The sequence below is a fragment of the Drosophila takahashii genome, unplaced genomic scaffold, assembly GCF_030179915.1.
Source record: "Drosophila takahashii strain IR98-3 E-12201 unplaced genomic scaffold, DtakHiC1v2 scaffold_101, whole genome shotgun sequence".
In the NCBI taxonomy this organism is placed as follows: Eukaryota; Metazoa; Arthropoda; class Insecta; order Diptera; family Drosophilidae; genus Drosophila; species Drosophila takahashii.
In genome coordinates, this window is record NW_027221617.1 from 1 (window position 1) to 27,500 (window position 27,500).

General features: G+C 42.1%; 2 non-coding genes and 3 pseudogenes across 2 annotated transcripts; all 5 read right to left on the reverse strand.

The window, feature by feature from the left end:
* Nucleotides 1-6,442: 6,442 nt before the first annotated feature.
* Nucleotides 6,443-9,209, reverse strand: LOC138913977 (large subunit ribosomal RNA; annotated as a pseudogene).
* Nucleotides 9,210-9,607: 398 nt separating this feature from the next.
* On the reverse strand, nt 9,608-9,786 carry LOC123002465 (5.8S ribosomal RNA). The gene has a single exon (XR_006412099.1). It is a non-coding gene; the product is annotated as a 5.8S ribosomal RNA (ribosomal RNA).
* A 620-nt stretch (nt 9,787-10,406) lies between these two features.
* Nucleotides 10,407-12,401, reverse strand: LOC123002466 (small subunit ribosomal RNA). The gene has a single exon (XR_006412100.2). It is a non-coding gene; the product is annotated as a small subunit ribosomal RNA (ribosomal RNA).
* An 11,292-nt stretch (nt 12,402-23,693) lies between these two features.
* Nucleotides 23,694-26,442, reverse strand: LOC138913975 (large subunit ribosomal RNA; annotated as a pseudogene).
* A 423-nt stretch (nt 26,443-26,865) lies between these two features.
* LOC138913976 (5.8S ribosomal RNA) lies at nt 26,866-27,018 on the reverse strand (annotated as a pseudogene).
* Nucleotides 27,019-27,500: the final 482 nt, after the last annotated feature.

Below are 27,500 nucleotides of genomic sequence, written 5' to 3' on the forward strand. Positions count from 1 at the left end.
TCCCAATTTACTATGTTACAAATTACATTGGCATCACATCCATTGTCGTTTATAAGTAAATTATAAACTTAAATGGTTTAGAAGCCATACAATGCAAATTGCCCCCTTATTTATCATTGCAGTCCAGCACGGATACGACCTTAGAGGCGTTCAGGCATAATCCAACGGGACGTAGCGTCATACCACTGTTCGCTCGAACAAGTATTGTGCCATTGGTCCGTACCTGCGGTTCCTCTCGTACTACGCAGGAATGCTGTCGCAACAACGCTTTTGTTTGTCATTAGTAGTGGGTTAAAAACTAACTGTTCACGACGGTCTAAACCCAGCTCACGTTCCCTTGCATGGGTGAACAATCCAACGCTTGGTGAATTTTTTCACAATGATAGGAAGAGCCGACATCGAAGGATCAAAAAGCGACGTCGCTATGAACGCTTGGCCGCCACAAGCCAGTTATCCCTATGGTAACTTTTCTGACACCTCTGTTAAAAACTCTTTAAACCAAAAGGATCGATAGGCCGAGCTTTTGCTGTCCCTGTGTGTACTGAACACCGAGATCAAGTCAGCATTTGCCCTTTTGCTCTATGTGTGGTTTCTGTCCGCACTGAGCTGGCCTTGGGACACCTCCGTTATTATTTGAGAGATGTACCGCCCAGTCAAACTCCCTACCTGGCAATGTCCTTGAATTGGATCATACATGAGTAATTGGAGTTATACCAAATTTTCAAATCAAAAATACATAAATGCACGTTTTATTAAAGAATTTGTTTGCGATATATAAACAAACTCGTGATACTTTGATCAAGAAGCTTGCATCAAAACCCAATACCATAAGATATAATAAATATATCCGTATAATGGCTAGGAAATGATACACGTTCCATTTAATCAAGTAAGTAAGGAAACAATAAGAGTAGTGGTATTTCATTGACGATACCAAACCGAAGTCTAATATCTCCCACTTATTCTACACCTCTTATGTCTCCTTACACTGCCAGATTAGAGTCAAGCTCAAAAGGGTCTTCTTTCCCCGCTAATTATTCCAAGCCCGTTCCCTTGGCTGTGGTTTCGCTAGATAGTAGTAGATAGGGACAGGTGCCTCGGATCCCTCCGAAGCTTATTTAACGTGGCGTGTTCCACACTGAAGGGATTACAACCACGGCACTCTTATACACCCACAAGTGAGTGTATAGTGCAATGTGTCTAGGTTAAGCGCCAGACCAACGCCCCGGACTAGAAGCTATAGCTATGTACATAGCAACCACCCCGGTAGCAATTCGAATGCCTTACTTGTCGGGCAAGCATTCCCCCCCTTGCTGAGGAGCGGGATCTATCTAAATCCTACTGATCTTTGGGTCACAGCACCCGAGTTGTATGACGCAACTCCACGTCGCACCCGAAGGCTCTACCCGCATTATGGGTGTCAACCACAGCCACACGATACTCCCACATGGGGGCCAACCTCAATGAGCAGCCTTGGACAGCTGCTCAACCCGTGGTACCGAAATTACAGGCTCGTAGGCCACCCCTAAGCTCCGACAAGCTCGGATGGGGCACCCATGCCATATTAGTCGCCTCCTACGACAAGCTATGACAAGCTGTTGGTAGAATTCTTCGCCGCTAGCCACACAGCAGGGGAGTTGGCTAGAAGCCCAGCGCCTGTGGTTCGCCTCCATCCGTCGCTAGCCATCCTTCGCTCAAAAAGGCAGCATCCCCGAAAACTTCTAGGAGACGCATCCGTCTGGGGTCTCTACTACTCCCGCGACGATCCATCTTCCTTGGTCCTGGACAATTCCGAGAGCATCGAGGTCACGCAATTCATTGTACAGCCGGCATTCACATAACACGTGAAGCCAGCTCTCGTCAACCTCCCCACATGAGCATGCGGTCGGGTGCTGAGAGTCTGGTGCAAGAATGCGTTTTAGCGACCCGTGTCCTGTCAGTAAGAATCCGGCTTTTAGAGTAAAGACAAAGTCTTCCTCTTGTTAGAAAACGCTGCTCTGGGAAAAATTCGCGAGTCACATGCCCGTGATCCGCGCTATCCCATCTGAGCTGCCACTCATTTAGCAGACGCTCGTCTAGCAGAGCCATCTTTCCTTCAGTTCATCCGGTCATATCCAGATCCATGCAGCCAGTCGTTGGTATCCAGGGGGATTTCCTTCCGTAGTTTGAACTTCAAAGCAGACCGATGAGCGTCAAGATCCATTGGAGGAGCACCAGCAAGCACCTGCAGTGCCACGGTGGACACTGTGCGGCATACGGTAGGCATCCCAAAAGGATGGTCCTCTGGCACGAGGTGAGGAGTTTTAGGGATTTACCCTACTCACCGCCTTGGTACCAGACCGAGGCACCAAAGAGTGCACATGGCATCATGAGTCCCCTATATATGGTCCTCTTTGCGCGGGGACTGAGTCCCCAATCGACTCGAAGCACCCGTGCTAGCCGCCGCAACTCCAGTCAGCCGATCTCGAATATGCCGAGATATGCGGGAGAAACTCAACGCTCGCGACTAAGATGCCCAGGTACCGGTATTTTCGACATACGGTAGGCTTGCTCCAGCAAAACGCACGTTGGTCTCCTTCGTTGCGAAAGCTTCCCTTTCAGCAACATGATTGCCGTCTTGCTGGTGGACACGCTCACTCCAACTTCAGATCCCAGGCTCCCACGATGCTCATCAACTGCTCGCCTTTCGCTCCAGATCAGCACGGGAATTCCGCAATCGAAAAGTAGCAAGTCATCTGCATACGCGCTCACAGCACAATGTGGCTCTAGGCGCTGAAGCAGCACATCCATCAGAAGGTTCCAAATGAATGGACCACAATGGACCCTTGCGGGCAGCCCGTGTAACGAGACTGTGGCTGCTTCATACCTGCTGATGATGCTTGCCCTTCGGCCGGAGAAGTAGCTTTTCCACAAGCTTATCTCTCACGACAAGCCGAACGTCGACAAGCGATCGAGCACTGCGCTCCACTCCACATTGTCGAATGCTCCCTTGAAATCGACAAAAATTCCAAGGACGTATTGCGACGTGGTGTTGTCAACTGTGGGTTGTGGCATGCCTCCAGGCATCCTCACACGCAGCGTCCAGGCCGAAATCCAAAATGCCATCTGCAGCCATCCGGTAGCAAATCCTTGAGTCGATTCACCATGAGTCCTCGAGCACCTTTCGCGAACACTGGCAAAAGGCATATGCCACGATAGGACGAAGGATCGCTCCTGTCCTTATCAGGCCCCTTTACCAGCGGTATCACTCTCGGGTGCTTCCACTCGTCAGGGAAGTATCCTTCCGAGAGGCATCGAGAGTACAGCGACGTCAGGTGCTCCGAATGGCACGCCATACCTCCTTGACGATGCCACCCGTGATGCCATCCATACGGAGATCTCCGACTTTTCAGCCTGGAGACGCAGGTCGCCACCTCGAGGATTCGAGAATTGGGGGGCACCAGGGTGTACGTCCACGCGTGCAGTCGACTCCGCAACTGGAAAGAAGTGCGAAGAAGCACGTTTGCCGCAGTCGAGCCAATTTACGATAAGCGCGCCGTTCGTTCGACGAAGACATCCGAGATCGGTTGTCTTCTTCCGCCCTCGGCATATTCGGTAGACGTGCCCCCATGGATCATCTTTGTGCCGTCCCACGAAGTCCCGCCAGTTTTGCTCCTTTGTCGTCAGGATAAGCTTCTTGTACTGGGCTGAAGCAAGCCTCAGACCAGCAACAAGTTGCACAGCATCATCGTACCACTCCGACGAGCTTCCTGCAGCCTCCGCCTCAGTCTCCGAACCTCTTGGCGTTTGGTACTCAGTTCAGGATTCCACCATATTACTTTTCTCTTTCTGCAGGCATCCTGCGCCCCATCACTCTGTCGCACACGTCCTGTACGGTAGAGCGGAGGCAGACACTCGTTCGTCCAACGGCGATTCCTCCAGTTCTCGAGACTTCTTGCTGCACTCCTTAGCTCCTCACCGAATCTTCGCCAACTTACATTGGAGAGTCTCCATTGCGGTACCGGAGCTAGGCTCTCAACGGCCCTATATGGGATCTGGAGTAACCTCAACAGTGATAATGTTGTGGTCACTGAGATCCCAGAAGTCGACTCTCCATTCGAACATAGCCCATGCTCGCGCTGCGTCGTTGGCGAAGTCACGTCGATATCACTACTGGAGCGAATATTATCGAACGTGAACACCTGGCTGGCTGTGTTGAGCACACAGGCACCGCTTGCAATGATCCACTCGGCAAGTGCTGTCCCCGTTCGCGACGATGACTATCTCCAGAGTTGGGTGGAGATTTACTAAACCACATGGGGGACACGGCGTTAGCATCTATTCCAAGGATTGTCGGTGTCGTGCTGCCAGCAGCAGGACCGAATCCAGGTAGTCGGTGTCGGGCTCCAGAGCAGCTCTATGCCGGCAGTATGCGGAGGCCAGAAAGATAGTGCCGTATCTTCCCGTGACACTCACGCACACTCCGTACTCCGTCGTCAGGCTCTCGATGGGCATGCAGATGGCATTTGCATCATCCACTATGATTGCGGCTTTCCTCCTCTCTGTCTGCGAAGCCCTCATCCCTCCAGGGAGTCCAGTCATTCTTCCAGCTGTGTCCACGTAGGGCGCTCTGGACTAGTGCGAACAGGTGGCCAGCATCTCTCACCTGCTTGGCAAGCTCGATGAAAGCGCAACGGCCTTTGCCACAATTTGCTTGGATGAAGCTGAACATATTAATGTCTAGCTTGCACCTTGCTATCACCGCGCCGTATATCGGGCAACCTCCCGAGAGCATATAATGTCCTGAGGGAAGCCCTTTATGCCGGCAGTTACGGCAATCCACCGGGTTACAACATTGTACCGCTTTGTGGCCATCCTGTCCGCACTGACGGCAGACCTGCTTCGTATACCTGCAGTTGTCAATCTTGTGGTCGAATCCCAGGCAATTATGACACGCGTAGGTGCGCACTTGCCGCCGACAGCGATAAGAGAACCACTTGATGTAAACTCTGCCACCATCTAGAAGGCTCAGCGCCTGGTCGTCTACTTCCAGTGTCACGTTAATTGTGGCACCGTTGGCAATAGACCAGGGCTTTGTGGTCAAAACCACCGCTTTCTGAAACTGCTTCATCGACCAATCCTCAAAGTTTTTCTCTTTGAGTTCCAGCATAAATTCCTCGTGTCCTATGGTGGTGTCAACGTCTTGCACAATCACCCGAGGTTTTATAATCGGATTCCTCGACACCTTAAGGCCCACCTCAGCGAACTTTGCAGATGCGACCACTTTGGTCATTTCTGCTCGAGATGGCGTGCGAATAATAGCACCGCCTCTCTTCAGCTCACGCACCTCATGAACCCTAACGCCCAGGGCGGGCGCAACCTCCTTGCGGATTTTGTCCGCAATCTGCCTTCCCGAGAGGGTGGGATCGTCGCCGGCAACGACCGCTGACCACGTTTCGCGAATGTTCACGCTCCGTGGTGCGGCTACGGGGGGAGCAGGTTGGCCAACAAGATGCGCGCCTCTTGCAGCAGTAGTTGCATAGGAGGCAGCCGAGACGACCGGTGTTGGCGTTGGTTGTCTGCTTGCACGATCCTCGAGGACTCCAATGTGAATCATCATAGCACTGATAATCTCCTCATACCTGTTGAAATTATTCTGGATTTTTCCAGCCAGTTTTGAGCTGGTCGTCGAGGCAACCAATACTTTCGCGAACGAGGTCCGGATGTCCGCCAATTCTCGTGCTATGGCACCGCTTCCCATCTTTACCTTCTCCATGATGGAGACTACCGGAATATCTGGAGTAACAATGGGTGCAGTATCTGGGGCGTCAATAGTCGCAGCGGCGTTTTCAGCGGCGTTCAGAGCAGCATTCACAGGGTCAGCTGAACTTGCGGCAATCGCAGCAGCACTCGGCATCTCCATCCATAATGGCTCATTTTCTTCATCTAAAGACACTGGCGTGTCCTTTGTCCCACCAATAGCTGGAACCTTTGCCCGTGATGCATCTCTCGGCGGCCCCATACTGCGTTTTCCCCTAGCGCGCACGGTCCTTCCACGGGCTGAACTGCGGCTGCTCCCATGTTCACTCCCAGACTCGCTAACATCCATATTGGATGGAACCCCGACTCTATTTTGCTGATCTGGTATCCCAATCAGCTGATTTGCTGAAATTCCAATGCTCGAACCACTTATCAAAGTCACACACCTTTGTCCAATTTCCGTACCAAATATATGACAAATAGCAAAGTCACAATTACCTTTCAGACAACTGTCAAATAAAATATGCCTAAATGAGGCAAATATGAAAACAAAATTCACAAAATGAAAAACGCGAAATATCACTCAACCGCACAGTTTTTCATGCAGAAAAAACCGAAAACGTTTTCACAGGCAATAAACACGAATTTTGGTGCTAGTTTCAGCTATGTAGCTAACCGGGGACTGTTGTTTTTGAATTAACTAACGGAGCGCACGAAAACACACGTCTGCTCACTCGAGCAATCCAAAATCGACTGTAGTAGATAGGGACAGTAGGAATCTCGTTAATCCATTCATGCGCGTCACTAATTAGATGACGAGGCATTTGGCTACCTTAAGAGAGTCATAGTTACTCCCGCCGTTGACCCGCGCTTACTTGAATTTCTTCACTTTGACATTCAGAGCACTGGGCAGAAATCACATTGTGTCAACACCCGCTAGGGCCATCACAATGCTTTGTTTTAATTAGACAGTCGGATTCCCCAAGTCCGTGCCAGTTCTGAATTGATTGTTAATTGATAATCGTTATAATTAATAAGAACTAATTGGTTTGACCCAATTAGTATTCTTAAAAATTTTAGCAAGAAAGTTCCACAATTGGCTACGTAACTAACTATCCGGGGAACAAGTAACTAACATAAATGCTAGAAACTCTATTTACCCAGAACGAGCACATAAACCATGTTATTGTTTCCCAATCAAGCCCGACTATCTCAATCTTCAGAGCCAATCCTTATCCCGAAGTTACGGATCTAATTTGCCGACTTCCCTTACCTACATTATTCTATCGACTAGAGACTCTTCACCTTGGAGACCAGCTGCGGATATTGGTACGGCCTGTTGAGAAGTTTGCGTGTCCCCACCATAAATTTTCAAGGTCCGAGGAGAAAATATCGACACAACAGTATATGTCATGCTCTTCTAGCCCATCTACCATATCTCTCTGCGAAAGACTTCCATGGTAGTACGGCTATAAAACAGAAAAGAAAACTCTTCCGATATCTCTCGACGGCTTCTTTATGGTCGTTCCTGTTGCCAGGATGAGCACGAGGCCCATATTTAATAACAAACGGATACTCAACAGGTTACGGAATTGGAACCGTATTCCCTTTCGTTCAAAATTATTCAAGTATATTATATTAGCTTGATTTGTATATATTGCGTTTTTGGTTTTACTTGAAAATTTTCGGCTTTCGCCTTGAACTTAGGACCGACTAACTCGTGATCAACCACTGTTCACACGAAACCCTTCTCCACTTCAGTCCTCCAAGGTCTCATTCGATTATTTGCTACTACCACCAAGATCTGTACCAATGGCAGCTCCATGCAGGCTTACGCCAAACACTTCTACGCATACCATTGTACCTTCCTACTCACTAAAGTTTCAAAATTTATATCACAAGTAATATAAATCATCTACTTTAGCGGTAATGTATAGGTATACAACTTAAGCGCCATCCATTTTAAGGGCTAGTTGCTTCGGCAGGTGAGTTGTTACACACTCCTTAGCGGATTTCGACTTCCATGATCACCGTCCTGCTGTTTTAAGCAACCAACGCCTTTCATGGTATCTGCATGAGTTGTTAATTTGGGCACCGTAACATTACGTTTGGTTCATCCCACAGCGCCAGTTCTGCTTACCAAAAGTGGCCCACTGGGCACATTATATCATAACCTTAAACTTCATATCAAGAAAGTTAAGGTTCTTACCCATTTAAAGTTTGAGAATAGGTTAAGATCGTTTCGACCCTAAGGCCTCTAATCATTCGCTTTACCAGATAAGATTATTTTATATAATATTAAAATGCACCAGCTATCCTGAGGGAAACTTCGGAAGGAACCAGCTACTAGATGGTTCGATTGGTCTTTCGCCCCTATACTCAATTCTGACAATCGATTTGCACGTCAGAACTGTTTCGGTCTTCCATCAGGGTTTCCCCTGACTTCAACCTGATCAAGTATAGTTCACCATCTTTCGGGTCACAGCATATATGCTCAAGGTACGTTCCAGTTAGAGGCATAAATAATATAAATATCATTATACATAACTATATAGAACGCCCCGGGATTGTGTTAATTAGCTATAAATAGTTAAAAAACTAATCCCATTATTAGTCAAGTTAATTACGCTATTAGGTTTATATCCCAATAACTTGCACATATGTTAGACTCCTTGGTCCGTGTTTCAAGACGGGTCCCGAAGGTATCCTGAATCTTTCGCATTGTTAATCCTACAAGTGCATATAATAAACACAAAAATCAATGATAATCATGCCATTATATAATTCCGAAAAATTAACGCACTGTATTCATATAAATCTATCAGCACTTTATCAAATTAATAACATTTATTCTGTGTTAAAATGCAAGCAATTTAATTTGAATAAACTATAAGTTATATTTTATGATAAATTTGGTATGCTAATAGATTACAATGTCCTTATATGGAAAAAATGCACACTATTATCATAATATTGTTTAAATATTACAATTTTAATGATGAATTTTCCATAACGGATATTCAGGTTCATCGGGCTTAACCTCTAAGCAGTTTCACGTACTGTTTAACTCTCTATTCAGAGTTCTTTTCAACTTTCCCTCACGGTACTTGTTTACTATCGGTCTCATGGTTATATTTAGTTTTAGATGGAGTTTACCACCCACTTAGTGCTGCACTATCAAGCAACACGACTCTTTGGAAACATCATCTAGTAATCATTAACGTTATACGGGCCTGGCACCCTCTATGGGTAAATGGCCTCATTTAAGAAGGACTTAAATCGTTAATTTCTCATACTAGAATATTGACGCTCCATACACTGCATCTCACATTTGCCATATAGACAAAGTGACTTAGTGCTGAACTGATTTCTTTTCGCTCGCCGCTACTAAGAAAATCCTTGTTAGTTTCTTTTCCTCCCCTAATTAATATGCTTAAATTCAGGGGGTAGTCCCATATGAGTTGAGGTTGTATATAACTTTTATTTGCAATTAATTCTTTATATATAATGATAAAACATTTTATTAAATTCGTTTAAAGCTGACGTATATATATATTAATGGCATTTATTTGTAACGAATTAACGAAGAATAATGATATTGTCAACGTTTTTCATATTTCAAATCATTAATAAGAGACAATTCTAGATAATATTTTATGCTAGACATTTCTCAGTATTATTTGATTGAAAAAGAAAATATTCCTCTTCGTTTTTCTCAAAGTTTAATTACTATTGTGAGATAATGTTTTTCATATATTTGTTAATATTATGAATAAAATAATTAAATTATTTTTATCCAATAATATACCATATGCTTATAAAATTTTATTATAAAATTTGTATAAACAACTTAATTAGCATAGTCTTACAACCCTCAACCATATGTAGTCCAAGCAGCACTATAAAATTAATTAAAGTACATAACAGCATGGACTGCGATATGCGTTCAAAATGTCGATGTTCATGTGTCCTGCAGTTCACACGATGACGCACAGTTTGCTGCGTTCTTCATCGACCCATGAGCCGAGTGATCCACCGCTTAGAGTTTTATAATATTGGTTTTAAATTTGGTCAAATATGTTTTTATTGAAAGAAATTAAAAATACACCATTTTACTGGCATATATCAATTCCTTCAATAAATGTATTTATATACCTAAAATAAATGCTGCGAAATGTCTTAGTTTTATATAAACAATATATATCAAAGTATTATTTGTAATGGCATTTGTTTGTTAATATATATTGATAATTTTATATAAAACATTAACCTGAAACCAGGTACAACATTGTATATTTTAGGTTGTTGCATTATCCAATGTATGATCATCATCAAATTAGTTGGCCAATACATCTCGCAACGCGTGTATATTATGGTCCATATACACACAAAAGTTTATAATAAATATATAAAATATATTTTATTATATTAATAATTCGATTTGCTTGTTCGAATTTTAGTTTGTTTCTATTTAATTTATTTGTAATAATATTATATTATTACAATATTTCGATTTGCTTGTTCGAAATTTATTTGATCTTTTACTTTTAAGATCATATTTTTGGTATAATTATTATTATAATTATTATGTATATATATATATATTGGTAATTTGTATTAAATTTGTATTAACAAATTTTTTTATTAACGGTAAGGATATTATACAATAATGATCCTTCCGCAGGTTCACCTACGGAAACCTTGTTACGACTTTTACTTCCTCTAAATAATCAAGTTCGGTCAACTTTTGCGAAACAACCGTAACACACAAGGCGTCACAGTGATCACGTCCGGAGACCTCACTAAATAATTCAATCGGTAGTAGCGACGGGCGGTATGTACAAAGGGCAGGGACGTAATCAATGCGAGTTAATGACTCACACTTACTGGGAATTCCAAGTTCATGTGAACAGTTTCAGTTCACAATCCCAAGCATGAAAGTGGTTCAGCGGTTTACCCGGACCTCTCGGTCTAGGAAATACACGTTGATACTTTCATTGTAGCGCGCGTGCAGCCCAGGACATCTAAGGGCATCACAGACCTGTTATTGCTCAATCTCATTATTGCTAGACGCAATTTGTCCATTTAAGAAGCTAGTGTCCTTATAATGGGACAAACCAACAGGTACGGCTCCACTTATATAAACACATTCAAACACAATAAACATTTTACTGCCACCATGAATGAAGGCTATATAAGCTTCAACACCATAATCCTGAAGATATCTATTTAATATATTTGAGTCTCGTTCGTTATCGGAATTAACCAGACAAATCACTCCACGAACTAAGAACGGCCATGCACCACCACCCATAGATTCGAGAAAGAGCTATCAATCTGTCTTACACACTTATGTTCGGACCTGGTAAGTTTTCCCGTGTTGAGTCAAATTAAGCCGCAGGCTCCACTCCTGGTGGTGCCCTTCCGTCAATTCCTTTAAGTTTCAGCTTTGCAACCATACTTCCCCCGGAGCCCAAAAGCTTTGGTTTCCCGGGAAGCGACTGAGAGAGCCATAAAAGTAGCTACACCCAATTGCTAGCTGGCATCGTTTATGGTTAGAACTAGGGCGGTATCTGATCGCCTTCGAACCTCTAACTTTCGTTCTTGATTAATGAAAACATCTTTGGCAAATGCTTTCGCTTAAGTTAGTCTTACGACGGTCCAAGAATTTCACCTCTCGCGTCGTAATACTAATGCCCCCAAACTGCTTCTATTAATCATTACCTCTTGATCTGAAAACCAATGAAAGCAGAACAGAGGTCTTATTTCATTATCCCATGCACAGAATATTCAGGCATTTGAAGCCTGCTTTAAGCACTCTAATTTGTTCAAAGTAATTGTACCGGCCCACAATAACACTCGTTTAAGAGCACTAATGCAGGTTTTTAAATAGGAGGAACATATGAAAAAATACAAGTATTTAAACACATATAAGAACTCCACCGGTAATACGCTTACATACATAAAGGTATAGTACTAACCACAATTGTAAGTTGTACTACCCGTATGAAGCACAAGTTCAACTACGAACGTTTTAACCGCAACAACTTTAATATACGCTATTGGAGCTGGAATTACCGCGGCTGCTGGCACCAGACTTGCCCTCCAATTGGTCCTTGTTAAAGGATTTAAAGTGTACTCATTCCAATTACAGGGCCTCGGATATGAGTCCTGTATTGTTATTTTTCGTCACTACCTCCCCGAGCTGGGAGTGGGTAATTTACGCGCCTGCTGCCTTCCTTAGATGTGGTAGCCGTTTCTCAGGCTCCCTCTCCGGAATCGAACCCTGATTCCCCGTTACCCGTTGCAACCATGGTAGTCCTAGATACTACCATCAAAAGTTGATAGGGCAGACATTTGAAAGATCTGTCGTCGGTACAAGACCATACGATCTGCATGTTATCTAGAGTTCAACCAATATAACGATCTTGCGATCGCTTGGTTTTAGCCTAATAAAAGCACATGTCCCATAAGGTTCATGTTTTAATTGCATGTATTAGCTCTAGAATTACCACAGTTATCCAAGTAACTGTTAACGATCTAAGGAACCATAACTGATATAATGAGCCTTTTGCGGTTTCACTTTTAATTCGTGTGTACTTAGACATGCATGGCTTAATCTTTGAGACAAGCATATAACTACTGGCAGGATCAACCAGAATAATGTTTTCGTTCATATTTCATTCATATTTTTTGAATAGAAATTAGTAATATAAATATAATAGATTTTATTTCCATATTATATGTTCGGTTTTTCTTAAATATTGATTTTAATTCAATATTTTTTTTTTGCTTTGTGAAATAATTCTATTTTAATTCGAATACGGCCATTTTTATATGGCATTCGTATACGTTCTTTAATTTTTACTTGTTTCGCCACTAATATAACAAGTTTATAATTGATGTTAAAGAAAAAGTACAACTTTTTTATAACACAATTTTCAATATATATTGTTCTTTCTATAAGTTTTTATTATATTATATATACATATTTCATTCTAAAATATCATTTTTGTTCAACATACATAATTATTGTATCCACACATGTACAATTTTTGTTTAACCAATATAAATATTGAGTTAAATCATTTGCATTTTGATGATAAATTTAAAATTTATCTTTTCCATATAACTCTCTGGTAATATATGATATAAAACCGAGCGCATATGAAATTATTTTGATCACTAATATTGCAATTATATTTTATTATAATGCTTTTTGTAAACACATTGTACCGGCAAGCGATACTCTGTGCCCAAACGACAGGGGATATAATAATTTAATATAAATTATCATATATACCTGCCACCAAAGATTAACGATAAAAGTCGGAAACAATTTGTTATTCTATATATAATAGAAACTTGACCTCTGTTTCACCTTATTATCATGGGTTTATAATATTAACCGCGTAGCCAAGTCTTAATTTCATTTAAGAAACAAATTTATACGGATAATATTTTGATTTTAATATATGTTGTTCTATTGATAACAAAAGTATATATTATAATATATTTTGTTCAATAGTAGATGGACTACTTACTGTACCATCCTTATTTTTTATTATTATTGATATACATTATATTGACAACAGCATATGATATTCATATGGTTTGTTCAATAATTAATTGGTGGACAACCACTGACCATCCTATAGTAGTTTTTGGCCACGACGTCTAAATATCGAAATTATTTAATTCCGTTTGCCACCCATACGATAGATATTAACTATCTATAATAATAATGTGTACGCATAAAATATTATATGTATATATATAGACCAACAGACAAGCACTTCACCCTATAGTAGTTTTTGGCCACGACGTCTATATATCGGGCATATTTAATTCTCTTTGCCACCCAACCAAAGATATTCACTTTTTTATATAAAGTATTATTTGATCATATTAATATAACCAATTATTTCTGCCATATTCATATAATTTCTTTATGAATTATTTTTTGGTCATATCCATATAATCTATATGCCGTATCCATATAATGAATACGGCATATCCATACAACTAGCCATATTTGTATGTCAATGTATATTTTATTATACATTTTTTTTCTTTATACATATAATATGGTATTTCCATATCGCTATAATTGAATTATATGTATAAGATATCATTTATATATAGCATTGCCAAAATAATATGATAAACATAAATTTTGAACAATACGGCCGGTCGGCGAGCACTGCCTCCCTATATATGTTTTTGGCCACGACGTCTAAATATTGGGTATTTTTCGTACTGCGGCCCCGGTGTATGTAAATTGGGCATATTTCGTACTGATGCCAACATATCTATATGACTCATTATTTTCTTCCATATCAATATAACTTCTTTTATTTCCATATTCAAGTAATTTCTTTATTTGCCATATCAATATAAAATATTTTTTGGTCATATTTATATAATCTATATGCCGTATCCATATAATGAATACGGCATATCCATACAACTAGCCATATTTGTATGTCAATGTATATTTTATTATACATTTTTTTTCTTTATACATATAATATGGTATTTCCATATCGCTATAATTGAATTATATGTATAAGATATCATTTATATATAGCATTGCCAAAATAATATGATAAACATAAATTTTGAACAATACGGCCGGTCGGCGAGCACTGCCTCCCTATATATGTTTTTGGCCACGACGTCTAAATATTGGGTATTTTTCGTACTGCGGCCCCGGTGTATGTAAATTGGGCATATTTCGTACTGATGCCAACATATCTATATGACTCATTATTTTCTTCCATATCAATATAACTTCTTTTATTTCCATATTCAAGTAATTTCTTTATTTGCCATATCAATATAAAATATTTTTTGGTCATATTTATATAATCTATATGCCGTATCCATATAATGAATACGGCATATCCATACAACTAGCCATATTTGTATGTCAATGTATATTTTATTATACATTTTTTTTCTTTATACATATAATATGGTATTTCCATATCGCTATAATTGAATTATATGTATAAGATATCATTTATATATAGCATTGCCAAAATAATATGATAAACATAAATTTTGAACAATACGGCCGGTCGGCGAGCACTGCCTCCCTATATATGTTTTTGGCCACGACGTCTAAATATTGGGTATTTATCGTACTGCGGCTCCGGTGTATGTAAATTGGGCATATTTCGTACTGATGCCACCATATCCATATAACTTATTTTTTGTTCTATATCTATATAATTAATTTTTTTTCCATACCTATAACTATTAAACTAATTTTTTTCCATATCCATACTTGAACTTATTATTTTTCCCATATCCATATAACTCGTTTTTTCCATATCCACACTAGAATTTAGTATTTATCCCATATCCATATAAATCATTATTTACCATATCAATATAAATAATATTTTTCCATATTCATACTAGAACTTATTATTTCTTTAATATTCATATAACTCAATATTTTTTCATATCCATACTAGAACTTATTCTTTTTCCCATATCCATACTAGAACTTATAAATTTTCCCATATTCATATAACTAATTTTTTTCATATCCATACTAGAACATTATATTTTTTGCCATATCTCTACAACTCATTTTATTCCATATCCATACCTAGAACTTATTATTTCTTTAATATCCATATAACTTAATATTTTTCCATATCCATACCAGAACTTTTTATTTTTCCCATATCCATAGAACTAATTTTTTTCATATCCATACTAGAACCTAATTTTCTTCCTATATCCATATAACTTATTATTTACTATTACAATATAATTAATTTTTTCCATATCCATACTAGAGCTTATTATCTCTTCAATATCCATAAAACTCAATATTTTTTCATATCCATACTAGAACTGATTATTTTTCCCATATCCATACTAGAACTCAGTATTCTTCCCATATCCATACTACAACTTAGTATTTTTCCCATATGCATATAACTCATTATTTAGCATATCAATATAACTAATTTTTTCCATATCCATACTAGAACTTATTATTTCTTTAATATCCATATAACTCAATATTTTTTTATATCCATACTAGAACTTATTATTTTTCCCATATCCATACTAGAACTTATAAATTTTCCCATATTCATATAACTAATTTTTTTCATATCCATACTAGAACATTAAATTTTTTGCCATATCTATATAACTCATTTTATTCCATATCCATACTAGAACTTATTATTTCTTTAATATCCATATAACTCAATATTTTTTCATATCCATACTAGAACTTATCATTTTTCCCATATTCATATAACTCATTTTTCCATATCCATACTAGAACTCTGTATTCTTTTCCATATCCATATAACTCATTTTTTTTTCATATCCATACTAGAACTTATTATTTTTCCCATATCCACATAACTCATTTTTTTCATATCCATACTAGAACTTGTTATTTTTCCCATATCCATATAACTCATTTTTTTCATATCCATACTAGAACTTAATATTATTTTCATATCCATATAACTCATGTTTGGACTTGGAATATTTTTATACACGTCACTAATAGGATGACGATTCAATCATCTATTTTAAGAGGAACATTGACTTGCATATGTCTCTTACTTGCATGTTCGGACTTAGAATATTTTTATACACGTCACTAATAGGATGACGATTCAGTTGGCTACCTTAAGAGGTACATATACTTGCATATGTCTCTTACTTGTATGTTCGGACTTAGAATATTTTTATACACGTCACTAATAGGATGACGATTCAGTTGGCTACCTTAAGAGGTACATATACTTGCATATGTCTCTTACTTGTATGTTCGGACTTAGAATATTTGTATACGCGTCACTAATAGGATGACGATTCAGTTGGCTACCTTAAGAGGTACATATACTTGCATATGTCTCTTACTTGTATGTTCGGACTTAGAATATTTGTATACACGTCACTAATAGGATGACGATTCAGTTGGCTACCTTAAGAAGTACATATACTTGCATATGTCTCTTATTTGCATGTTCGGACTTAGAATATTTTTATACGCGTCACTAATAGGATGACGATACATATGGCTACCATTGTTAAATATATTTAAATAAAATTTATTTAAATATAATTATTATTTTATATATATATATTTTATATATATATATATTCTGACTTAAAAAAGCCAAACAAAATAAACACAATTAAATTTATGTTTATTATCGAATCATCAAGCAAAGGATAAGCTTCAGTGGATCGCAGTATGGCAGCTGCTCAACCACTTACAACACCTTGCCTGTTACAAAAGTCGTTTACAATTGATTCTAGGCTTTGTCATTGTATTAAATAATGCTTTTATATGTAACTAGCGCGGCATCAGGTGATCGAAGATCCTCCCAATTTACTATGTTACAAATTACATTGGCATCACATCCATTGTCGTTTATAAAGTAAATTATAAACTTTAAATGGTTTAGAAGCCATACAATGCAAATTGCCCCTTATTTATCATTGCAGTCCAGCACGGATACGACCTTAGAGGCGTTCAGGCATAATCCAACGGACGTAGCGTCATACCACTGTTCGCTCGAACAAGTATTGTGCCATTGGTCCGTACCTGCGGTTCCTCTCGTACTACGCAGGAATGCTGTCGCAACAACGTTTTGTCATTAGTAGGGTAAAACTAACCTGTCTCACGACGGTCTAAACCCAGCTCACGTTCCCTTGCATGGGTGAACAATCCAACGCTTGGTGAATTTTGCTTCACAATGATAGGAAGAGCCGACATCGAAGGATCAAAAAGCGACGTCGCTATGAACGCTTGGCCGCCACAAGCCAGTTATCCCTATGGTAACTTTTCTGACACCTCTTGTTAAAAACTCTTTAAACCAAAAGGATCGATAGGCCGAGCTTTTGCTGTCCCTGTGTGTACTGAACACCGAGATCAAGTCAGCATTTGCCCTTTTGCTCTATGTGTGGTTTCTGTCCGCACTGAGCTGGCCTTGGGACACCTCCGTTATTATTTGAGAGATGTACCGCCCCAGTCAAACTCCCTACCTGGCAATGTCCTTGAATTGGATCATACCTGAGTAATTGGAGTTATACCAAATTTTCAAATCAAAAATACATAAATGCACCGTTTTATTAAAGAATTTGTTTGCGATTATATAACAAACTCGTGATACTTTGATCAAGAAGCTTGCATCAAAACCCAATACCATAAGATATAATAAATATATCCGTATAATGGCTAGGAAATGATACACGTTCCATTTAATCAAGTAAGTAAGGAAACAATAAGAGTAGTGGTATTTCATTGACGATACCAAACCGAAGTCTAATATCTCCCACTTATTCTACACCTCTTATGTCTCCTTACACTGCCAGATTAGAGTCAAGCTCAAAAGGGTCTTCTTTCCCCGCTAATTATTCCAAGCCCGTTCCCTTGGCTGTGGTTTCGCTAGATAGTAGATAGGGACAGTGTGTGTGAATCGGATCCCTCCGCTCTTATTTAACGTGGCATGTTCCACACTGAAGGGATTACAACCACGGCACTCTTATACACCCACAAGTGAGTGTATAGTGCAATGTGTCTAGGTTAAGCGCCAGACCAACGCCCCGGACTAGAAGCTATAGCTATGTACATAGCAACCACCCCGGTAGCAATTCGAATGCTTACTTGTCGGGCAAGCATTCCCCCTTGCTGAGGAGCGGGATCTATCTAAATCCCTACTGATCTTTGGGTCACAGCACCCGAGTTGTATGACGCAACTCCACGTCGAACCCGAAGGCTCTACCCGCATATGGGTGTCAACCACAGCCACCACGATACTCCCACATGGGGGCCGACCTCAATGAGCAGCCTTGGACAGCTGCTCAACCCGTGGTACCGAAATTACAGGATCGGTAGGCCTCACCCCTTAAGCTCCGACAAGCTCGGATAGGGCACCCATGTCATATTAGTCGCCTCCTACGACAAGCTATGACAAGCTGTGGTAGTATTCTTCGCCGCTAGCCACACAGCAGAGTAAATGGACTAAAAGTCCCTTCTCCTGCGGAACGCCTCATCAGCAAACACATTGAGTCGTCGAGTCCTGTCCTCATCCTCCAGAATCCTTCCAAACGTTCGGTTTTCGCCATTTCGCTGCACTCCAAGTCCATCGAGGTCGCGCAAATCTGCATAGAGGGGGCAGTCACACAAGACGTGCTGCCAATCCTCAAATGGATCGCCACATGAGCATGCGGCAGAGTCCGAGAGCGTTCTGCTATACAGAAATGCGTTCAACGATCCGTGTCCTGTGATTAAAAATCCGGTGCGCATCGGGAATCCAAAGTGTGGATTCCGAAATGCAAAAGTCACATCTGAAATGAACTTGTAGGTCACCCGTCCGGATGCATCTACGTCATCCCATCTGTCTTGCCATCTGTGCAGTAGGCACTGCTCCATACGCACCATCTTCTCTTCCCAGCTTAGACCAGTGAGGTCTTCACTATACAGCAGATCGTAATCCTCCAACGGGTATCCACGCTTAAGCTTGTATTTAACTGCCATTTGCATAGCAGCCAAATCAAACGGGGGAACGCCAGCAAGAACCTGCAGTGCCACAGTGGACACTGTTCGGCATACCGGAAGGCATCCAAGAAGGATAAGCCTCTGGCAGGCAATGAGGTGCTCTCTGGCCACTTCTTGCCGCGTCGTAGTGACATACCATACCGAGGCACCAAACAGTGCACAGGGCACCATGAGTCCGGCATAAATGGTCCGCCTGGCTCGAGGACTGAGGCCCCAGTCTGCTCGAAGCACACGCGCCAATGCTGCAACGACTCCAGTCATACGCTGTCGGAGATTTCTGACGTGCTCGAGGAATTTCAAGCCTTCGCTGACTGTGATGCCAAGGTACCGGCAGCTGCTAACATACGGTAAGTTTGCTCCAGCAAATTTTACCGCAGGTGTGCGTCGAAGCACTCCATTCGGGCCACGAGCGAGTAGCTTTCTTGGTTCCTTTAGCAGCATAATAACCGTCTTGCTGGTGGAAACGGCAACGCCGACTTCCATCCCCCACGTTTCAACGATGGACATTAGTTGCGCTCCTTTTGTCTCCAGCGCGAGCCGGGAGTTTCCCTCGACGAGAAGCAGCAGATCATCCGCGTACGCACTCAGTGTGCAGTACGACTCAAGGCGTCGTAGCAGTACATCCATCAGCAGGTCCCAAATAAATGGGCCGCTGATTGACCCCTGCGGACAACCTCTAGTTACCGGGACATTAACGGTCTCGTAACTGCTTCGGATTTCTGCGCTCCTGCCGGAGAAGAAGCTCTGCCACAAGCTCATCTCTCGGCATCCCAACTCGGCCAATCGGCGCAGTGCAGCACTCCACTCCACGTTGTCGAAGGCTCCCTTGAAGTCCACGAAAATGCCGAGCACGTATCTCGCCGGGCTGGCGTGAACACTGCTCTTCACGTGCATCCAAGCATCCTCCACACAACGTCCTTGACGAAAACCGAACTGCCATCTGCAGCCTTCCGGAAGAACTTCTCTCACACGATCAACCATTATGGCCTCTAGCACCTTACCGAAGACCGGAAGTAGGCAAATTCCGCGGTACGACGATGGCTCACACCTGTCCTTGTCGGGTCCCTTGAGCAGAGCCACAACACGTGGGCATTTCCACTCTGCAGGGAAGTACCCCGACCGGATGCAGTTGGAATATATCGCCGTTAGGTGCTGAGGTATGGCGCGCCACACAGCCTTGCAAATCGTTCCGTTGATGCCGTCCATGCCAGGCGAGCGTTTGCTCTTCAACCTGGCGACACAAGCACCAACCTCAGAAACTTCCAGTGGCGGTGGGAGTTCCTCCGCTATGGCAATCGGTGCATCGGACTCCGCAACCGGAAAGAAGTTGCGGAGGAGCACACGCGCACAGTCACCCCAATTGGTGACCAGCTCGCCATTAACGCGAAGGCACCCAATCTCCGTCCGTTTCTTGCGACCTCGGCACATCTTGTAGACGCGCCCCAGGGATCGTGTGAATTTTCTCCCACGAAGCGTCTCCAGCTGTCCTCATTTGTCCTCAGGATGAGCTTCTTGTAGGCGGCTGAGGTACGTCTCAGCTCGACCACAATTAGCTCGGCCACGTCATCGTGACGACGACGTCTGGCATCCTGAAGACGGCGCCTAAGTCTCCTGACATCGCGGCGCATCGCGCTTAGGTCAGCGGTCCACCAACCTGGTCTGGATCTCGGCGATCCTGCCGTCCTCCTACCCAAAACAAGATCGCACACTTCGTGGACGATCCTGCGAAGGGTAGAGACTTGTTGGTCCAGCGGCGATTCTGAGAAGTCTTCCGGAAGTTCGGCTGCCCTACTCACCATTTCCTGCTCGAACAACCGCCAACGTGCATTGGAGAAGTTCCAGGACGGCACCGGAGCTAGGCTCTCAACGGCTGTATCGGTCGTCAAGTTGGCCACAACAGTAATGATGTTGTGGTCACTTAACTCCCAATTGTCCACTCTCCACTCATATGTGGCCAGCATAGATCCTGCAGTGTTGGCGATCGTCACGTCGATGTCGCTCCGTCCGTTCATGGACTCGAACGTATACACCGACTTGGCTGGTTTAGAACCGCAGCTCCCTTTTCCACAATCCACAGAGACAGCAGCTCACCCCGATTGTAGTTAGCAAGTCCCTCCGCGTTGGGAGGAAGCTTGCTAAACCACATGGGGGATGCTGCATTCGCATCAAGGCCAAGGATTGCGGGAGTTCTGCTGGCCAGCAGCAGGACCGCATCCAAGTACGTGAGGTACAAGGGTAAGTCGCCATCAAACTGGCAATATGCGGAGCATAGAAGGATTGAGCCAAATCCTCCTATAATTTTCACGCATACGCCGTAATCCGTGGTGAGGGGCTCCACTTGCATACAGATGACATCCTGGTGATTCACTAGGATGGCTGCCTTTCCTTTCCTATCGGTAAAGCTCCTGATACCTTCCGGCAGCTCATCCATCCTCCCGTTGCTCACATCGACGTAGGGCTCCTGCAACAGTGCGAACAGGCACCTGCTTTCACGCAATCGGACTCCGAGCTCGATGGTCGCAGCTCGTCCTTTGCCACAGTTTGCCTGGATGAAGCTAAACATGGTTAGTGTCTAGCATTCACCCGCGCCAGCACCGCCGCATACACAGGGCACCCAGCAGACAGCATGTGATGTGCTGACGGGTAGCCCTTGAAGCGGCAATTTCGGCAGTCCACAGGGTTGGGACAGCCCCGCGCACTGTGGCCAACCTGCCCGCACTGTCGGCACACTTGTCCTTCTCGGACATCCTGCAGCTCGCAACCTTGTGGTCGAAACCAACACACCTGTGGCAGGCGTAGGTTCGTACCAAGGCACGGCAGTTGTAGGCAAACCATCCTATGTATGCCTTTGCTCCGTCGAGAACGTCCAAGCCCACTGGGTCGACCTCCAGCGTCACGGTCACCGTGGCGCCATTGGCCTGCGACCAGGGCTTTTCCAGACGCACAGCCTTCTTGAACTCCGCCAGTTCCATCCTGTCGGCAAAGTTGTTTTTATACAACTCCGCCATAAAGTCCTCGGGCTTGTGGGCGGTGTCCACATCCCGGATCTCTATCCTCGGCTTCAGTTGTGGGGTCCTGCTGATTTGCAGCCCAGCCTCCTGGAACTTTTTGTTGGCCATCACCTGCTTCAGCTCGCCTGACGACGGGGTACGTATACCGCACCACCACGTGCCAGTCCTCGCACCTCGTGCACGCGAACACCCAGCGCTGGGGCGATCTCCTTTCGCACCTTCTCAGCGAGCTGCTTCCCCGAGATATTCGGGTCCGCGCTGTGCACGACTGCCGACCAGGTCTCCCGCGGCTTACGCGGCAGTGGGACCGGTGCAGCAGAGGGCTGGGGCAGGCTTGGGTATGCAGCTGAATAAGACGGCGCGGTGGCAGCAGGAACCGGTCGCTGGGGTGGCGGCGGGAGCGTCTTAACCGACTGCTTAAAGCGGTCTTCAAGCACGGCGTTCCGAACATTCAGCGCGGAAATCAACGCCTCGTATCTCGCTGTGATACTCATCACTTCCTTGATGGCGCTCTGTGAGAGGCGGGCCGCGGAGTGCAACACAAATGCCTCCCTTATCGCCGCCAGCTCTTCAGCGACGCGGCCTGAGCCTGCTTTTACAACCTCCATGGCAAAGTCCTCCGATTTGTGAGCAACGGGCGAGGGGACAACGACCTCAGCTCCAGCGGCGGCAGCGGCGATCCTGGCGGCAGCAGCATCCGCGATCCTTGCGGCAGCAGATGCGGTGGCATCATTGTCAGGAGTATGGCCAGGGGCGGCAACGGGCCTACCAGCGGGTGCAGGAGGCGGCGGCATCTCGAGAGAATCAAGATCCTCCTCGACAACGGGCTCTGGGCCACCAGAGGCCCCATCCACAGCCGGCACCTTGGCTCGCGACGCATCGCGGGTCTTCCCCTGATGGCCGCGTTTCCCTCTAGGGCGACCCCTACCCCGACCTGTAGCGCTGCTACTGCGACTGCTCGCCGACTCGCTTCCGGACTCGATGGTGTCCATTGCGGACGACATCTAGGCAACAAACAACCACCCAAAAATATAACTTAGTAAAGTAACTCACCAAATTATATTTCAAGCGATCTGGCAGCACTTAGCAATGGCACCAACCACTTAGTCCGTACACACTCCCGCTAGCACAGCTGATCGTACGAGAGAAATCCCGCACTTGTGCCTAACGCCTCTCTCCAGAGAGCACTCGCGAGAGCGCACTCTCTCAACGCACGTGGCGCAATGGAAAATTCCCAATTCGAAAAACTGCGAATTTCCACCCTTATCCTCACTTTTCCACTCGATTCTTACAACCAGCCGTTCACCTTCACAAACCGCAAATTTTAAACGCTTTCCAGCGCCGAAAACTCACGAAAATACCCGACTCTAAGCAGCACGACTAAAAGCACGTCCGTTCAGTTGGCTACCTTAAGAGGTACATCTATCTCTATAGATAGGGACAGTAGGAATCTCGTTAATCCATTCATGCGCGTCACTAATTAGATGACGAGGCATTTGGCTACCTTAAGAGAGTCATAGTTACTCCCGCCGTTGACCCGCGCTTACTTGAATTTCTTCACTTTGACATTCAGAGCACTGGGCAGAAATCACATTGTGTCAACACCCGCTAGGGCCATCACAATGCTTTGTTTTAATTAGACAGTCGGATTCCCCAAGTCCGTGCCAGTTCTGAATTGATTGTTAATTGATAATCGTTATAATTAATAAGAACTAATTGGTTTGACCCAATTAGTATTCTTAAAAATTTTAGCAAGAAAGTTCCACAATTGGCTACGTAACTAACTATCCGGGGAACAAGTAACTAACATAAATGCTAGAAACTCTATTTACCCAGAACGAGCACATAAACCATGTTATTGTTTCCCAATCAAGCCCGACTATCTCAATCTTCAGAGCCAATCCTTATCCCGAAGTTACGGATCTAATTTGCCGACTTCCCTTACCTACATTATTCTATCGACTAGAGACTCTTCACCTTGGAGACCAGCTGCGGATATTGGTACGGCCTGTTGAGAAGTTTGCGTGTCCCCACCATAAATTTTCAAGGTCCGAGGAGAAAATATCGACACAACAGTATATGTCATGCTCTTCTAGCCCATCTACCATATCTCTCTGCGAAAGACTTCCATGGTAGTACGGCTATAAAACAGAAAAGAAAACTCTTCCGATATCTCTCGACGGCTTCTTTATGGTCGTTCCTGTTGCCAGGATGAGCACGAGGCCCATATTTAATAACAAACGGATACTCAACAGGTTACGGAATTGGAACCGTATTCCCTTTCGTTCAAAATTATTCAAGTATATTATATTAGCTTGATTTGTATATATTGCGTTTTTGGTTTTACTTGAAAATTTTCGGCTTTCGCCTTGAACTTAGGACCGACTAACTCGTGATCAACCACTGTTCACACGAAACCCTTCTCCACTTCAGTCCTCCAGGTCTCATTCGATTATTTGCTACTACCACCAAGATCTGTACCAATGGCAGCTCCATGCAGGCTTACGCCAAACACTTCTACGCATACCATTGTACCTTCCTACTCACTAAAGTTTCAAAATTTATATCACAAGTAATATAAATCATCTACTTTAGCGGTAATGTATAGGTATACAACTTAAGCGCCATCCATTTTAAGGGCTAGTTGCTTCGGCAGGTGAGTTGTTACACACTCCTTAGCGGATTTCGACTTCCATGATCACCGTCCTGCTGTTTTAAGCAACCAACGCCTTTCATGGTATCTGCATGAGTTGTTAATTTGGGCACCGTAACATTACGTTTGGTTCATCCCACAGCGCCAGTTCTGCTTACCAAAAGTGGCCCACTGGGCACATTATATCATAACCTTAAACTTCATATCAAGAAAGTTAAGGTTCTTACCCATTTAAAGTTTGAGAATAGGTAAGATCGTTTCGACCCTAAGGCCTCTAATCATTCGCTTTACCAGATAAGATTATTTTATATAATATAAAATGCACCAGCTATCCTGAGGGAAACTTCGGAAGGAACCAGCTACTAGATGGTTCGATTGGTCTTTCGCCCCTATACTCAATTCTGACAATCGATTTGCACGTCAGAACTGTTTCGGTCTTCCATCAGGGTTTCCCCTGACTTCAACCTGATCAAGTATAGTTCACCATCTTTCGGGTCACAGCATATATGCTCAAGGTACGTTCCAGTTAGAGGCATAAATAATATAAATATCATTATACATAACTATATAGAACGCCGGGATTGTGTTAATTAGCTATAAATAGTTAAAAAACTAATCCCATTATTAGTCAAGTTAATTACGCTATTAGGTTTATATCCCAATAACTTGCACATATGTTAGACTCCTTGGTCCGTGTTTCAAGACGGGTCCCGAAGGTATCCTGAATCTTTCGCATTGTTAATCCTACAAGTGCATATAATAAACACAAAAATCAATGATAATCATGCCATTATATAATTCCGAAAAATTAACGCACTGTATTCATATAAATCTATCAGCACTTTATCAAATTAATAACATTTATTCTGTGTTAAAATGCAAGCAATTTAATTTGAATAAACTATAAGTTATATTTTATGATAAATTTGGTATGCTAATAGATTACAATGTCCTTATATGGAAAAAATGCACACTATTATCATAATATTGTTTAAATATTACAATTTTAATGATGAATTTTCCATAACGGATATTCAGGTTCATCGGGCTTAACCTCTAAGCAGTTTCACGTACTGTTTAACTCTCTATTCAGAGTTCTTTTCAACTTTCCCTCACGGTACTTGTTTACTATCGGTCTCATGGTTATATTTAGTTTTAGATGGAGTTTACCACCCACTTAGTGCTGCACTATCAAGCAACACGACTCTTTGGAAAACTCATCTAGTAATCATTAACGTTATACGGGCCTGGCACCCTCTATGGGTAAATGGCCTCATTTAAGAAGGACTTAAATCGTTAATTTCTCATACTAGAATATTGACGCTCCATACACTGCATCTCACATTTGCCATATAGACAAAGTGACTTAGTGCTGAACTGATTTCTTTTCGCTCGCCGCTACTAAGAAAATCCTTGTTAGTTTCTTTTCCTCCCCTAATTAATATGCTTAAATTCAGGGGGTAGTCCAATATGAGTTGATTTTGTATATATCTTTTATTTTAAATTAATTCTTTATATATAATGATAAAACATTTTATTAAATTCGTTTAAAGCTGACGTATATATATATTAATGGCATTTATTTGTAACGAATTAACGAAGAATAATAATATTGTCAACGTTTTTCATATTTCAAATCATTAATAAGAGACAATTCTAGATAATATTTTATGCTAGACATTTCTCAGTATTATTTGATTGAAAAGAAAATATTCCTCTTCGTTTTTCTCAAAGTTTAATTACTATTGTGAGATAATGTTTTTCATATATTTGTTAATATTATGAATAAAATAATTAAATTCTTTTTATCCAATAATATACCATATGCTTATAAAATTTTATTATAAAATTTGTATAAACAACTTAATTAGCATAGTCTTACAAACCTCAACCATATGTAGTCCAAGCAGCACTATAAAATTAATTAAAGTACATAACAGCATGGACTGCGATATGCGTTCAAAATGTCGATGTTCATGTGTCCTGCAGTTCACACGATGACGCACAGTTTGCTGCGTTCTTCATCGACCCATGAGCCGAGTGATCCACCGCTTAGAGTTTTATAATATTGGTTTTAAATTTGGTCAAATATGTTTTTATTGAAAGAAATTAAAAATACACCATTTTACTGGCATATATCAATTCCTTCAATAAATGTATTTATATACCTAAAATAAATGCTGCGAAATGTCTTAGTTTTATATAAACAATATATATCAAAGTATTATTTGTAATGGCATTTGTTTGTTAAATATATTGATAATTTTATATAAAACATTAACCTGAAAGCAGGTACAACATTGTATTATTTAGGTTGTTGCATTATCCAATGTATGATCATCATCAAATTAGTTGGCCAATACATCTCGCAACGCGTGTATATTATGGTCCATATACACACAAAAGTTTATAATAAATATATAAAATATATTTTATTATATTAATAATTCGATTTGCTTGTTCGAATTTTATGTTTGTTTCTATTTAATTTATTTGTAATAATATTATATTATTACAATATTCGATTTGCTTGTTCGAAATT